Genomic DNA, 14,723 nt, shown 5'->3' with positions numbered 1-14,723 from the left:
GAGTTGGCATGAAACAAATGTCACCGTGGACACGTAGATTGAAATATTAAGATTTTGGCGTGGATGGAAAAGTTTCCACTGACATTTTGGAAAGGACCAAATGTCCTGCAAGGGCACATACGATCTTTAAAAACAAAACAAAAAAAACAGGCTATGAGGTTACATTTTTAAAATATCTCATCTGTTCTTAGAGGAAAGTATTACAGTAATTTATCAATCCTTTCTACTAAAAGAGAACAGGTAAAAGAGGTAAACTATCCTATAAATAGGAAATGACATCTAACTTATTTCTGGTTCCACAAAAGTAGACTAGAGAAGCTGACCATTTATTAGGCGGAGAAACAGCTGGGGAGCAAGACAGACTACGAGGGAAAAGCAAGCCTCAGAACCCCTGGAGATAAAAACCTGTGGGGGTTGCTGCAGCAGGAGAAATCAGCCTCAGAGGGGAGTCCATTGGAGAGATCCACAGGGTCCTAGAACATACACAAACCTACCCATCTTGTAATCAGCACCAGAAGGGTTCAATTTGCTTGTGGGTAGCGGGGTAAGTGACCGAAAGCCTGCCAAGAGCCAAACAAGCGGCATTGTTTCCTCTCAGACCCCTCCCCTACATACAACATCACAGCTCAGTAACCTGGGTTGCCCTGCCCTGGTGAGTACCTAAGGGTCTGCCCCTTCCAACATGGCAGGCGTGCTGAGACAAAGAAATATGGCCCAAATGAAAGAACAGATCAAAGCTCCAAAAATAGAACTAAGCAATGAAGACAGCTAACCTATCAGGTGCACAGTTCAAAACACTGGTAATCTGGATGCTCACTGAATTGGTTGAGTATGTTTGCAAAATGAAGGGAAAAGTGAAGGCTATGCAAAATGAAATACGAAAAATATACATGGAACCAACAGTAAAGGGAAGGAAACTGGGACTCAAATCAATGATTCGGAGTAGAAGGAACAGATAAATATTCATCCAGACCAGAATGAAGAAACAAGAATTGAAAAAATGAGAGGCTTAGGAACCTCTACGACAACTTTCAACGATCCAACATCCAAATCAGAGGGCTATCAGAAGGAGAAGAGGAAGAGCAAGAAATTGAAAACTTATTTGAGAAAATAATGAAGAAGAACTTCCCAATATAGCCAAGGAAATAAGACTTCCAGGAGATCCAGGGAGCTTAGAGAGTCCTAAAGAAGTTTGACCCACGGAAGCACACACCAAGGCACATTATAATTACAGTTACCTACAAAGGAATTCCCATAAAACTATCAGCTGATTTCTCAAAAGAAACCTTGCAGGCAAGACGGGTCCGGAAAGAAGTATTCAAAGTGATGAAAGGCAAGAACCTACATTCAAGATTACTATACACAGCAAAGCAGTTATTTAGAATGGAAGTGCTTTCCAGATAAGGTCAAGTTAAAGGAGTTCATCATCACCAAGCCCTTGTTATATAAAATGTTAAAGGGACTTATCTAAGAACAAGAAGAAGATCAAAAATGATGAACAGTAAAATGACAACAAACTCAGATCTATCAACAACTGAACCAAAAAAACAAAATCAAACTAGGCAAACTAGAACAGGAACAGAATCAGAGAAATGGAGATGGCCGGGGGTGGGGGGGGGGGCGCAAATGGGAAAAAGGTACAGGGAATAAGCAGCATAAATAGTAGGTACAAAATAGGCAGGGGGAGGTTAAGAATAGTATAGGAAATGAAGAAGCCAGAGAACTTATATGTACGACCCATGGGCATGAACTAAGTGTGTGTGTGGGGGGGGGAATACTAGGGGAGGGGAAGTGCAGTAGTATCTTCCAATGTTTAGCAAAAAATACCACCCTGTACCTTGGTGTTTGTTCAATATTTGCATAAAATAATCTATTTATAGGAATTTTGAAGATGAAGAGATGAAAAATAACAACGAATGAACTTCGGTGTTTATACAACTTGACCAAGGACTAGAAAACCACTGCAAAGTGGCAACAGTTTATCTTCATTACAAGAAAAACACCTAGAGAAAAATAACCTTTTCTGCTAACTCTTAAATCCTTGCCATGAGACAAGAAATATGCTATTCATGTACCTTACTCCTGGGCTTGCTGTCTTTCTTTTGGCAGGGTGAAGGGTGATTTGTTCAGCTATTATTCAATTTGAAAATGACAAATCAGATTATGTAATGGGAAATTTCAGCATAACTGATTTAAGCGTTGATTTAATAACACAACTGAAATCAACCCCTTCACATTTAATAGCACAAATAAAGTGTTTTAATATACTGGATTATTTAATCTCATTTTTATGAACCATTTAATGTAAATATATAAAACAGAACGAGAAGATGGAAACAACAGTGAAAAGAAACTACAGTAATAAATCTGAAGGGCCTTCTGTTCCAGAAGAATAACCATTAGCAGGACAGAAACAGAATAAAGAACTATCAAACCAGAGTGAGTATACAGGGAACAAAGAAAACACAATCCACTCTAACACAACATAGAAAAGGAGAAAAAGACAACAGAGATGCATAATTAAAAATAAAACAATTTGACAAATATAAGTCTTAAACATCTTGATAAAAATAAATTGGAATGAATAAATTGTTCTCCTTAAAATCTCCATTTTGGGTAAAAAAAAAAACCAACCCCAAATCCATTAATTTAAGAGACACATCCAGCCCTGGCTGGTGTGGCTCAGTGGATTGAGTGCTGACCTGTGAACCAAAACATGGGTCACTGGTTTGATTCTCAGTCAGGGCACATGACTGGGTTGCAGGCCAAATTCCCAGGTAGGGGTGAGCAAGAGGCAAGCCATTTTATTTCTCATACATCTATGTTTCTCTCCCTCTCTTTATCCCTTCCCTTTCCCTCTCTCTCTAAAAATAAATGTCTTAAAAAAAAGGATGACATTTATCCAAAATAAATAAAACAAAGGTTGAAAACAATGACAGACATGCTTAGTTAAAAAAAAAAAATAAGGTACAGAGTAATGTATAAACTATAGTATGCTAATTGTTTCTTTTTTTAAAAAAAGTGGGGGAAATATATGGGCATATGTATGTGTTTGTATGTATCTGTACATGCACAGACTGTCTCTGGAATGATATTCCACAAATATGTAGTATAGTATTACTGTCCTCAAGGGAAAGGTACTGGACTGAGCCTCTGAGGAACAAGCGTTGATTTTACACTATAGTTAAGCACATAGCTTCTGAAGCCAAAATACCTGAGATAGAGTTCTACCTCCCTTGCTTACTAGCTGTATGATGGGGGATGTCACTTAACCTTTGTCTCAGTTTTCTTATCTGTAAAATGGTACTACTCTTAGGATTGTTATATTATTACTGCTAAGTAGTATTCTATTGTATGGATATACTACTGCATGAGTGATTTTCTAGGAAACATACATCATCATTATTGACTCCTGGGCAAACTCGAACAATGAAACTTTATTAACCTTATTATTCTATTTAATTGTGAAATACATTACTAGTACAGTTAAAAAAAAAGGTAAGGATGTCTCCTACCTTTTATTACTCAACATAAAAACAACAAAAAGTAAGCAAATTCCATGAATAAAAAATTCACAAATTACAAATGGCTATTAAAACATATAAACATATGCTAGTAAAGCAGAGAGAAATAAAATGTAAATTATAAAAACTATAATAAAGAAAATCAATAAAACCAAAAGTGGGTTATTTGAAAATATAACAAAATTAATTTTTTTGGCCAGAGAAAAATGAGAAGACTCAAATCACTAGAATATGACATGAAAACAGTGACACCAATACCAACCTTACAGAAATAAAAAGAATTACATAAGAGTACTATGACCAGCAAATTAGTCTAAACAAAATGATCAAATTCTTAAAATTACAAAACTACCAAAACTGGCTCAAGAAAATAGAAAATCTCACCAGCCTTATAACAAATAGAAACTAAATCAGTAATTGAAAAGCTTTCAACAACAAAAGGCCCAGAACGAGATGGCTTCAGTGGTGACTTCTACTAAATATCTGAAGAAGAATTAACACTAATTTTTATGAAGCCAGTATACTCTCATATAAAGCCAGATAAAGACATCACAAGAAAAGAAAATTCCAGATCAGTATCTCTTATTTATGAATATAGATGGACAAATACTCCACAAAATACACCATGACCAAGTGAGATTTAATCTAGGAAGGGTGGCACAACATATGAAAATCAATCAATATACCATACTAATAAAATGGGGAGAAAAACACATAATAACCTTGATAGAAGCAGAAAAGGCACTTAAAAAAATCCAACATACTTTCATGATAAAAACACTCAACCATCTAGGGAAAAAATTTAATTTCCTCAACCTGATAAAAGTTGTCTTTGAAAAACTCACAGGTATCATCCTACTTAATGGTGAAAAACAAAAACTTTCCCCTAAAATCAGAAATAAGGACAAGAATGTCACTCTGAACACTTCTACTCAACACTGTATTGGAAGTTCAAGCTAGGACAATTAGACAAGAAAAGAAATAAAAGGCATCTAGATTGGAAAAGTAGAAGTAAAATTATATCTATTCACAGAGCATATAAATATATATATATATATACACACACATATATCCTTAAAGAATTCACAAGATCATTCAATAGGAAAACAAAGTCTTTTGAACAAATATTGGTGAGACAACTGGGTATCTACATGAATGAATGAATTTGGACGTCTTTTTCACACCACATATAAAATTTAAGTCAAAATGGACCATAAACCCCCATGGAAGAAAATACAGGTGAAAATCTGCATGACCCTGGATTAGGCAACAGTTTTTCAGATATAATGCTGAAAGCACACACAATCAAAGAAAAATAGATAAACTGGACTTCATCAAACTTAAATGTTATTTTTTCTCTAATTTTTCCATTAATATTTTCATCAAGAGGTGAAAAGACAACCTACAGAATGGAAGAAAATATTTGCAAGTCATATATTTGATAAGGGCCTAGTATGCAGAATATATAAATAATGATTAACTGTGTTAAGCCAATTAAAAATGGGCAAAATGCCCTGACCAGTGTGGATCCATTGGTTGTGCATCATGCTGCAAAGCAAAAGTCTCAGGTTTGATTCTTGATCAGGTCACATGCCTGGACTGCGGGCTCAGTCCCCAGATTGGATGCATATGAGAGGCAACTGATCGATGTTTCTCTCGCACATTGATGTTTCTCTCCCTCTCTTTCTTCCTCCCTTCCCCTCTCTAAAAATTAATAAAACAAAATTTTTTTTAAAACACAGGCAAAGGTAATTGATAAATAAAATACATGTTTAAAAATTTTAAATGGGCAAAATATTTGAATAGCCATTTCTCCAAAGAAGATATACAAGTGTGCAATAAGTACATGAAAAAATTCTCAACATCATTATTCATTAAGGAAATGCAAATCAAAACTACAATGAGATATTACTTTACACCCACTAGGATGACTATAATCAGAGTCAAATAACAGGTGCTGGTGAAGATGTAGAGAAACTGGAACCCTTGTGCGTTGCTGGTGAGAATGTAAAAGGGTATAGCTACTGTGGAAAACAGTTTGGCAGTTCCTCAAAAAACTAAACATAGAATTACCATATGACGCAGCAATTCTACTCAGCAAATCCATCCTGCATTTCCCAACAGGGATAATGGCAACACTATTCTTTGTCTCTAAAGAAAAAACTAGATATGACCTTTGAATTGTTTCCCTTCCACTTTTTCTCCTTTAACATTAATCTAATAAAATTGTAAATACAACAGACTACAATCTTCTCCTTTATCCATTGTTGATGATAACCTAGTTCAGGCTTGAAGCACATCATTAACCTTCTCTCTGGTTTCTAGAGTCATCCTCTCCAATTCATCTTTCACATAGTTTCTATAATTTTCCATTAATATTTATGAAGTACAAATTAAGGCAGGAAATTATTTTCAGAGAGTTCACAGAATTATTGCTCACTTTTTAAAAACTTAAATAATACCATACGCTTACAAAATAAAGTTCACATCAGTAGATAAAGCCTTCAAGAACTCCACAATCTGGCTGGAACCTTCCTTTCCAGTCTTTTCTCTTAGCATATCCATTCTTTGACCAGAGCAACGTTCATCAAAGGCTTCCAGGCCACCTGAAATACTCTCCTCTCCACATTAACTAATTTATTCTATTTAAATCTTACTTCAAATCTTGAACCCATGAAATTTTCATAAAGCTTCATTTGAAATTAGTAATTCCTCTTCGTATATTTTCATTTTGCATTTCTATTTTAAAATTTCTTTTTCTATGTATTGTAGTTGTTTACATGCTTTATACCTTCAGGCTATACAAATCATAAAGTTCTGGAGCTCCTCCACAGAACTTGACAGTGTCACATATGTTTGTTGAATGACTACTTAAACACCCTATCATTTAATTTACTTCTAAGTCTCTCTACAAAAGTTTAGGCAAGGGTAGTTTCTTTTGTTTGTTTTTTTATTTTTCAATTACAGTTTACATATAATATTCTGTATTAGTTTCAGATACATAGCATAGTGGTTAGACAATTTATATACTTTACATTGTGGCTCCTGATATTTCAAGCATCCAACTGGCCCCCATACATATTTATTACAATATTACTGATATTTCCTATGTTGTATTTTACATCTCTGTGGCTGGGTGAAAAAAGTGAAGGGATTATGAGGTACAAATTGGTAGTTACAGAACAGTCACAAGAGCAGATGTTTTTTAAACTCACTCCAATTAGAAAAGCAGACATGATTCATTTTTTACAATTAAAAAATAATTAATAAGCAATTATTTTCATGGAATTTTGAAAGAACTTCAAATCTAACAATCTGCTTTCTACATAATTACCCATCTTAATTGCTTGAATGACATTGAGCATGTACACTAAAATAAAATTTTCCTCAGTTTTTCTCTAAAATTTAAATTTGTGATTATTTCCCCAAGATCAAGATTTCTCTTATTAAATTGTTTTGCTTATAAATATGGCCATGTACCAAGAAATTTATATTAACATAAAATTTAAATCTATATAATAGGATTTGCATCATTAACTTTGCAAAGGGAGTGGCAAATCAAAATATTGTATATCACTTGTATACACAGTCAGTTCTGCTCTAACATTTATTTTGAAAACAATTAAGATAATGCCAATTACACATATACTTATGTGCAACTTTACTCTTGAGAAACAACAGACAAATTCAGAAAGCTGCACCCACCTGAACTAAATACATTAACTACCTTTTCTTATTTTCTGTACTCTGGGTGTTCTAGCACTTGAAGAGTTAGCCAATTCTTAAAGACAGCAACCAACTAACCAGAGAGCATATTTTCATATGCAAACCAATGCAAAATGCATACTCCCAACTATCTCCTTTATCTAGCTCTTACACTCCAAGCCAACATTCCTCTCCCTTGATCTCCGCAGGACCCCCACAACTCAATGTAGTCCACTGAACTGAATCATTCAAAGTAGCCAATCCTAAACCTGCTTAACTTGCCTCACCTATTTTTCCCATAGAAACGACAATAAAGGATCTTGCCATATTTTCTTCTGGTTCCCTCTTCCTCCTGACCAAACTGGTGACTCCTTTTGTGGCCCTGCATGGAATGTTGTGCCCCTCCTCTTATGAACTATAACAATCTTTAAAAACAAACAAACAAACAAACAAAAAACAAAACCTGTCTTTACAATGGCAGTTGCCTCCTGAACTCTTGGCCTTATCACACCTGAATAATAATAAAATCTACATTTTAAAACACCAAGAATACACAAAACACACACACTCACTTTAAAATGTATGTTAGCTACTTCAGTTCATTGCATGTGTTATGGACACTTGCCCACATCTGCTGTTAATATTTTCTGCCTGATTTTGGATAATCCATCTTTCAGTGCTTTACAATAATTCCCAAGCTACAAACCACTTCCACAAACTTAAGGTCTCTTTCAAGGTAGAGTAACATATTTATTGTATTAGTATTTATGTTTTTATTAATCATTTAGCATGTATAAAACCACACTACTGTATTAGATTCCTATCTTTTTTTATGTGTCAGCGATGAAGGTTTTGAGTGCTGTCTTCCTAATCCTATTTTCTCCAAAAGCCCTGAGGTTTTTACTACGTATTTTAGCATAACATACATTTGTTTATCGATTCATCAGTTGACGTTTATTTGCGTTGTTTCCACTTTTTGGCTAATATGAATAAAGCTATTACGAATATTTATTTGTATATAAGTCTTTTGTGAGCACATGTGTTTTCAGTTATATTAGATAAATTCCTAGCAGTGGGACTGCTGGTAAATGTACATTTGACTTTCTTAGTACCGTCACATTGGCTGTAACACTTTGGTTTCCCACCGGCAATATATGTTCCACAACCTCACCAACACTTGGAGTTTGTTGTTGTTTTTTTCCTTTTCATTTTAAAATTAAACAAAACATTCTCTACTTTTCCTTATAGTTAATTTGATAAACTACTGAAGTTAACTAGATGTCAAAGACTACTAAAATGTCATCAAAGATAGAAAAATTAATCAACGTATAGTATTTTAAAATTTAACTCTGCTCCAAGATTACAGGAGTAGAATTTGGAACTGAAGAAACCACAGAGCAAATCCTATACTTTCAGCTGAGGAAACAAAGACAAAGAAGTAAAATTACTAGAGTCAATAATAACAATAATAAATTCTCATAATACTACTACTACTGTGCCCATTTTATAGACAGGAAGACTGAGATACAAAGGTTAATGCACCAAAGTTATACAGTCTATTTTAAGTGGTAGAGCCACAGTTCAATCCCAGGTTCCAGTCCTTATTCTTAACCATCAACTCTTCTACAGAAAATCAGGATTCTAGGTCTCTCTGACTATCTTCTCATTAGATATGGTATCTTCACAAGAAACTGGCCTGACATAAATGGGCCACTTAAAATATAACACATCTACAGTGTAAAATTTATAATGAAAACACAAAATATTTTTCTACTTTCTTAGACATCAGACATGTATTTTGTAGGCAGTTTTGTAAATCTGTCCAGTAAAGTACTAAATGATGCCTTACGTTTTCTTTTAACAATTTACAGATCACAACCTATGGAAGCAAATTCAAAATAGCCTATAAGATATCTGAATATTGAAGAATTCATCAAAGGTCTTAAACTGAAATTGCTGAAGAAGCCAGGAAGATAACATAAATTAGCAAAACAGTTAAAAGTGTCAGAAATACATTGGGAATGTAAATGCCTCTCCTAAAGGAGACAGTCCCCACATGGGTCCAGTCTGTTATTGCCAAGTTAAACTGCAACACTACAAGATCTTCTGAATTATTAGTAATCACATTCTAGAAAGAACACATCAGCTTACTAAAGTCTTCAGTTTAACAGAATTTGGAGTTTCTGAAAATCCCATTTGTTTACACCCTATATATTAAACGCAAAAACTTAAATAAATCCTTGGTAGCAATTTGCCTGTTTGTTTCTTCTTTTTTCACTCAAGTAAACTGCAGGGGAAACTGCTCACATCTGTAAACTGTAATAAGATACATAACTATGTAATTTAATGTAGAACAGGTAATACCTCTGAATGAATTTAATCAATTCTACAAAAATCTTCCTACTGCAGTTTGCTACAACAAATGAAAATTGTGTAAAAAATAAACAATGTGAAAAACATAATTTTTAAAAGTAGAGATATTTAAGTATCCACTATGAGCAAAATATTATAGGGAGGAGGAATATACAGGAGAGTAAAGTTAAGACTCACAAAGCCCATTCCCTTATAAACCTTAAATTTGTGAATGAGAAATGGGCAAAGAGCATAGGCAATTATGAAAAACCATTATTTACATGACTTATGCATTGAGAGACACACAGGACTATAATAGTTTAGAAAAGAGAGACTGCCTTCTAGATGAGGGCTGGGCAAGAAAGGCTAAATGGCAGGTACAATACAGAACTTAGAAAAACATGAGAATTTTGAGGATATACCTTCCACCTCCAAAATCGGCAGGCATCCCATAAGGAGAAAAAGTGTAAAAGTCCAGATGGAAAAATAGAAGAATGAGCTTATTATAGAAAAGAATATTAATATAACAGATCAAAACTACACACACCCCCCCAAAACTATTTCTGGAAAGAATTTTAAAAGCTGGTACAGGAACTTCTTCTAAGTATGGATGTTAGGAGACTATGACAGTATTGTGTAATAAAAAATTTGACCAAGAGAATCAAGATGGTGGAGGAGTGAGTGGAAGTCACACTGACCTCCTCCCAGGACCAATCTGGAATTACAACTAAACTGGAGAAATCACTTGGAACAAACAACTGAAAAGTGGTGAGAGAGGAGCCTTATAACCTCTGACAGAAAGAAGAATCAGCTTTAGCACAACCTAACTGGTAAGGAATGCAGTAGAGACTCGAGTAGGCGGGCAGGGCGCTCACGGGCGGCAGCACCAGAAGGATATTGAAACAGCCAGCTGGATCCCCCTGAGAAGAGTGGGGACTAAACATAAGCAGGGATCTCCAGCCTACAGTACTGGAGCCCAAAAAGTACACAAATACCAGCCAGCTGCGAAAAGTGGCAGAGTTACTCTCTGCCAGAGACAGGGGGCTGGAGACACAAAGAGCCTTTTAAAGGACCAACAAATAAATTTTTATTTGCAGCCACTTACCCTGGGTTCTGGCAAAGGTGGGGGCAGAGTAGGCTAGAGACGTCTGAGGAGAGACTGGGGAGCGAGGCTTTGGGGAGAGAACCAACAGAGTAGTCAGTGGGATCCCGGTGCTGACTCATCCCCTATATGGCAGCAGCCATCTTGCTCAGGCAGACCACTCCCCTGAGCGGCAACAGTGTGAGAGGACACCATAGCCCTGCCTCCAGGAAGGACTCAGCCCTGGCCCAGTAGTGCTGAAGCCTGACTGCTGCGTACAGCGTGGCAGCCACAGATAGTAGATCCCAGGCTAAAGAGGGCAGAGAGTGGTCTAGAGACATTTGAGGAGAGACTAGAGACGGACACTTTGGGGAGAGAAGGGAAAGAGTAGCTGGTGGGATTCCAGTGCTGACTCATCCCCCATACAGCAGCAGCCATCTTGCTCTGCAGATCATTCCCCTGAGTGGCAGCAGCTGAGAGGACCCCTCTCTCACCCCTAATAACCCCACCCCTAAGAGGCAATCTGCCCTGCCCTGTGGTTTCTAAGCCTGACTGCTGAGTGACAAGAGTTAACAGCTGAAGGAGACAGCCACAGATAGTAGATTCCTGGAGGTCTCGAACAGACTGCCTAAGATCAGACAGGGTCAACAGCTGACATCATCAGAGGCAGATCCAGAAAAAAAAAAAAACACAGTGGTCTCCTACCACAGAAGTTCACACCACAAAGTCAAGAAATTAAGACACATCAACTTAAGAAGCAGAAGCAAAAAAGAATAGTCTTACAAATAATGGGAAGACAAAGAATCACCTCCCAGTCCAAGGGAAAGAAGGAATCCACAGAAAGAGAACTAAATGAAATAGAGGCAAGTAAACTATCAGATATTGAGTTCAAAACAGCGGTTCTAAGGAAGCTCAATGAGCTCAGTGAGCTCAGAGAGAATTACTAAAAACTGCAGGATAACCACTATATCAGCATGAAAAAGGACACAGAAACTATCAATAAGAGACAAGAGGAAATGAAGAATACAATTTCTGAATTGAAGAACACAGTAGAAGGAATCAAAAGCAGGCTAGATGAAGCTGAGGACTGAATCAGCAAGCTTGAGGATAAGGTAGAAAAAAGCCCCCAGGAAGGGCAAGAAAATGAAAAAAGACTCAAAAAGAATGAAGAGGCACTGAGGGAAATGCAGGACAACCTGAAACAAAATAATATCCATATAATAGGGATACCAGAAAGAGAAGACGAGGTGGAAGGGATAGAGAACCTGTTTGAAAAAGTAATGATGGAAAACTTCCCTAATCTGAGGAGAAAAAGTCACACAAGTCCAGGGAGCACAGAGAGTCCCATTCAAGAGGAACCCAAGGAGGCCCATTCCAAAACAAGTCATCATTAAAATGGCAAATATCAAAGACAAACAGAGAATCCTAAAGGAAGCAAGGGAGAAAGAGGTAGTAATGTACAACAGAGCCCTGGTATGGCTAGTAGCCGACTTCTCTACAGAAACCCTACAAGCCAGAAGAGAATGGCAAGAAATAGTCCAAGTAATGAAAATCCAAGGCCTGCAACCAAGACTGCTCTACCCAGCAAGTCTCTCAATTAAAATGGAAGGCAAAATAAAGACCTTCTCAAACAAAAGAAGGCTAAAAGAATACACCTCCACCAAACCAGCATTTCAAGATATGCTAAAGGGACTGCTTTAAGACGATGGAGAAAAAGAATCTATGAATACCCAGTTCCTTTCACAGTCACCAATACTTGATATTACAAATATTTTTAATACTTATTAATCTGATGGTGACAATGATGTGTTATTTTAATTTTTCCTTTATTATTTGCTGAAACTAAGCCTGTTTTTGTATATTTCTTGCCTATTTCTATTATTTTTAAAAGCCTCAAATGACTTTTTATTCTTTATCCATTTTTTGATTAAATGTTTGTAGAATTTTTCCCCTAAAAAAAAAAATTAACCCTTTTATGGAAGTGTTGCAAATACTTTCCTATTCTATTACTTGTCCCTTTACTTTTTTTATATGTATATTACTGTATAGTCTTAAATGTTTAATATAATCATATTGTCAATATTTTACTTTAAAGTTTCTGGGTTTGAATATGTTACTTCAGGGTAAGAAAAATATTAGTTGTATTTTCTACTAAAACTTCTTAGGTCTTACATATTGACTTTTAACTCATCTGAATATTTTTTGTATAATGTGTGAAACAGAGCTCTATTATCTGTTTTGTTTCAAGGAATAGTGGTGCATGCACCTTATTTGTTGAATAAGCCTTATTTTCCCCATTGATTTGAAAAATCAATTTAATCATATATTACAGTTAGACAGATATATACGTTTGTTTCCAGAATGCTCATTTTATTTCATTAATCTACTTGATTATTTCTGTGCTGGTGTCATGTTGTTTTAATTGCTGAGACTTTATAATGGGTTTAAATTTTTTAATATTTAATAATGGATCTTGACATTTAAAAAAAAAATAAAATCAACCTGCATTAAAAAAGGAAAGAAAGAAGGAACTACCTTTTGTGACAATAGGGATAGAACTGGGGAATATTATGCTAGGTGAAATAAGCCAGATGGTAAAAGACAAATACCATAGGATTTCACCTGTAAGTAGAATCTATTGAATAAAATAAACTAACAAACAAAATAAACCAACAAACAAAATAAACCACAGGCATGGAGACATGGAGCAGACTGTAAGCGACCAGAGGGGATGGGTAAGGAGGACAATGGTGGAAAAGAAGAAGGGACTAAACAAAGAATATGTATGAATGGCCCATGGACATGGACAACAGAGTGGGAATTGACTGTGGGAGATGGGGGCAGGGTATTAATTGAGAAAAAATAATGGGGTTGATAGTTTACTTGTTGATGGGGTTGATCGTTCCGGACTCCACCAAGAGAGGAAATTGGGCGCTCTACATTTGCAACCCTCCCAGACTTGGCCCCCTGTCTCTTCATTTGGCTGGTTCTGATTTGAATTCTTTCTAATAAAACTGTGACAGTAAGTATAGCAGTTTCCTGGGTTCTTTGACTCATTTTAGCAAATTATCAAATTTGAAGAGAGTCATGGGGAACCCCCTGGATTTTTAGCCAGTCAGTCAAAAGGGTAGGTGGTCTGGGGACCCAAAGAGTTTGCAGCTGACACCTGAAGTTGAGGACCATGTTAGCATCAGAATTGCATTGTAGTATTTTTTACAGAAAGGAGATATACTTTACACCTTTCATTTAGTGACCTAAATCAGGTATTTTAGAAGGTATAAAAAGAACCTTTTCTGATCTTATTCTTTCCGCATTTCTTAAGTAGTAATTTTTATTTTTTGTACTTTCAAGTATTTATTCATTACTTTTCAAGATGGTTACAAGGCTAAGATAGGACTATGTGTGAAAGTACATTGCAAACTTATGAAACCCTATATAAACGTAGTACTATTAAAGGGAATTAGATTAAAATAATCAGGTAATTTCAAATTTTCTGTGATATATACAAATTTTCTCTTATGTATCTCTGGAAAGATACTTGGAAACTGGTAACACTGGTGGCCTCTGATACAGGAACTCCAGAGCCTAGGACACAAAAATGGGAGGGAAACTTTTCACTGTCTATTTTGTATTTTTGAATGGTGAATATTCTACTTACTTTTTTAAAAAATCAATGTTAAAATTTAAGTAAGAAATATTCATTTTGTGGTCATCATGTTTACATGAAACTCAGTACCAAATAAACAAAGTTAGAATTTTCATAATTTGCAATTTTCCACAAGTGCTCACCTCTCTCGTCTTCCCTTTACCCCATCAACAGAGATTCTGAGAACTAGGAAAGTAACTGATACAATCAGTAAGAATTATTTACAGTACTTGGTAAGTATCTAAATGCTAACTGGTAAGACAAGAGCCTCTCTCTCCAGTTGTTCCCCTTTAAAAAGATCATATGGCACCTTTACTTTTCCATTCTTTCATTGTTTAATAATGTAACCACTATACCATGAGGGAAAAAGCAAGCAACAGCTGTGTTATAATGATACAAAATTCTTTTAATGTTT

At 35.7% G+C, this 14,723-nt stretch overlaps 1 protein-coding gene across 6 annotated transcripts in view; it reads right to left on the bottom strand.

Annotated features, from left to right (window-relative positions):
• TAOK1 (TAO kinase 1) overlaps nt 1-14,723 on the bottom strand; it is a 139,001-nt gene that overhangs the window by 98,654 nt on the left and 25,624 nt on the right. The window lies entirely within an intron of this gene.

The sequence above is a fragment of the Pteronotus mesoamericanus genome, unplaced genomic scaffold (genome assembly GCF_021234165.1).
Source record: "Pteronotus mesoamericanus isolate MK-2021 breed Mesoamerican mustached bat unplaced genomic scaffold, CSHL_Meso_final contig_246, whole genome shotgun sequence".
NCBI lineage: Eukaryota > Metazoa > Chordata > Mammalia > Chiroptera > Mormoopidae > Pteronotus > Pteronotus mesoamericanus.
The sequence above is the reverse complement of the archived record's forward strand: the minus strand, read 5'-3'. Positions and strand labels throughout refer to the sequence as shown.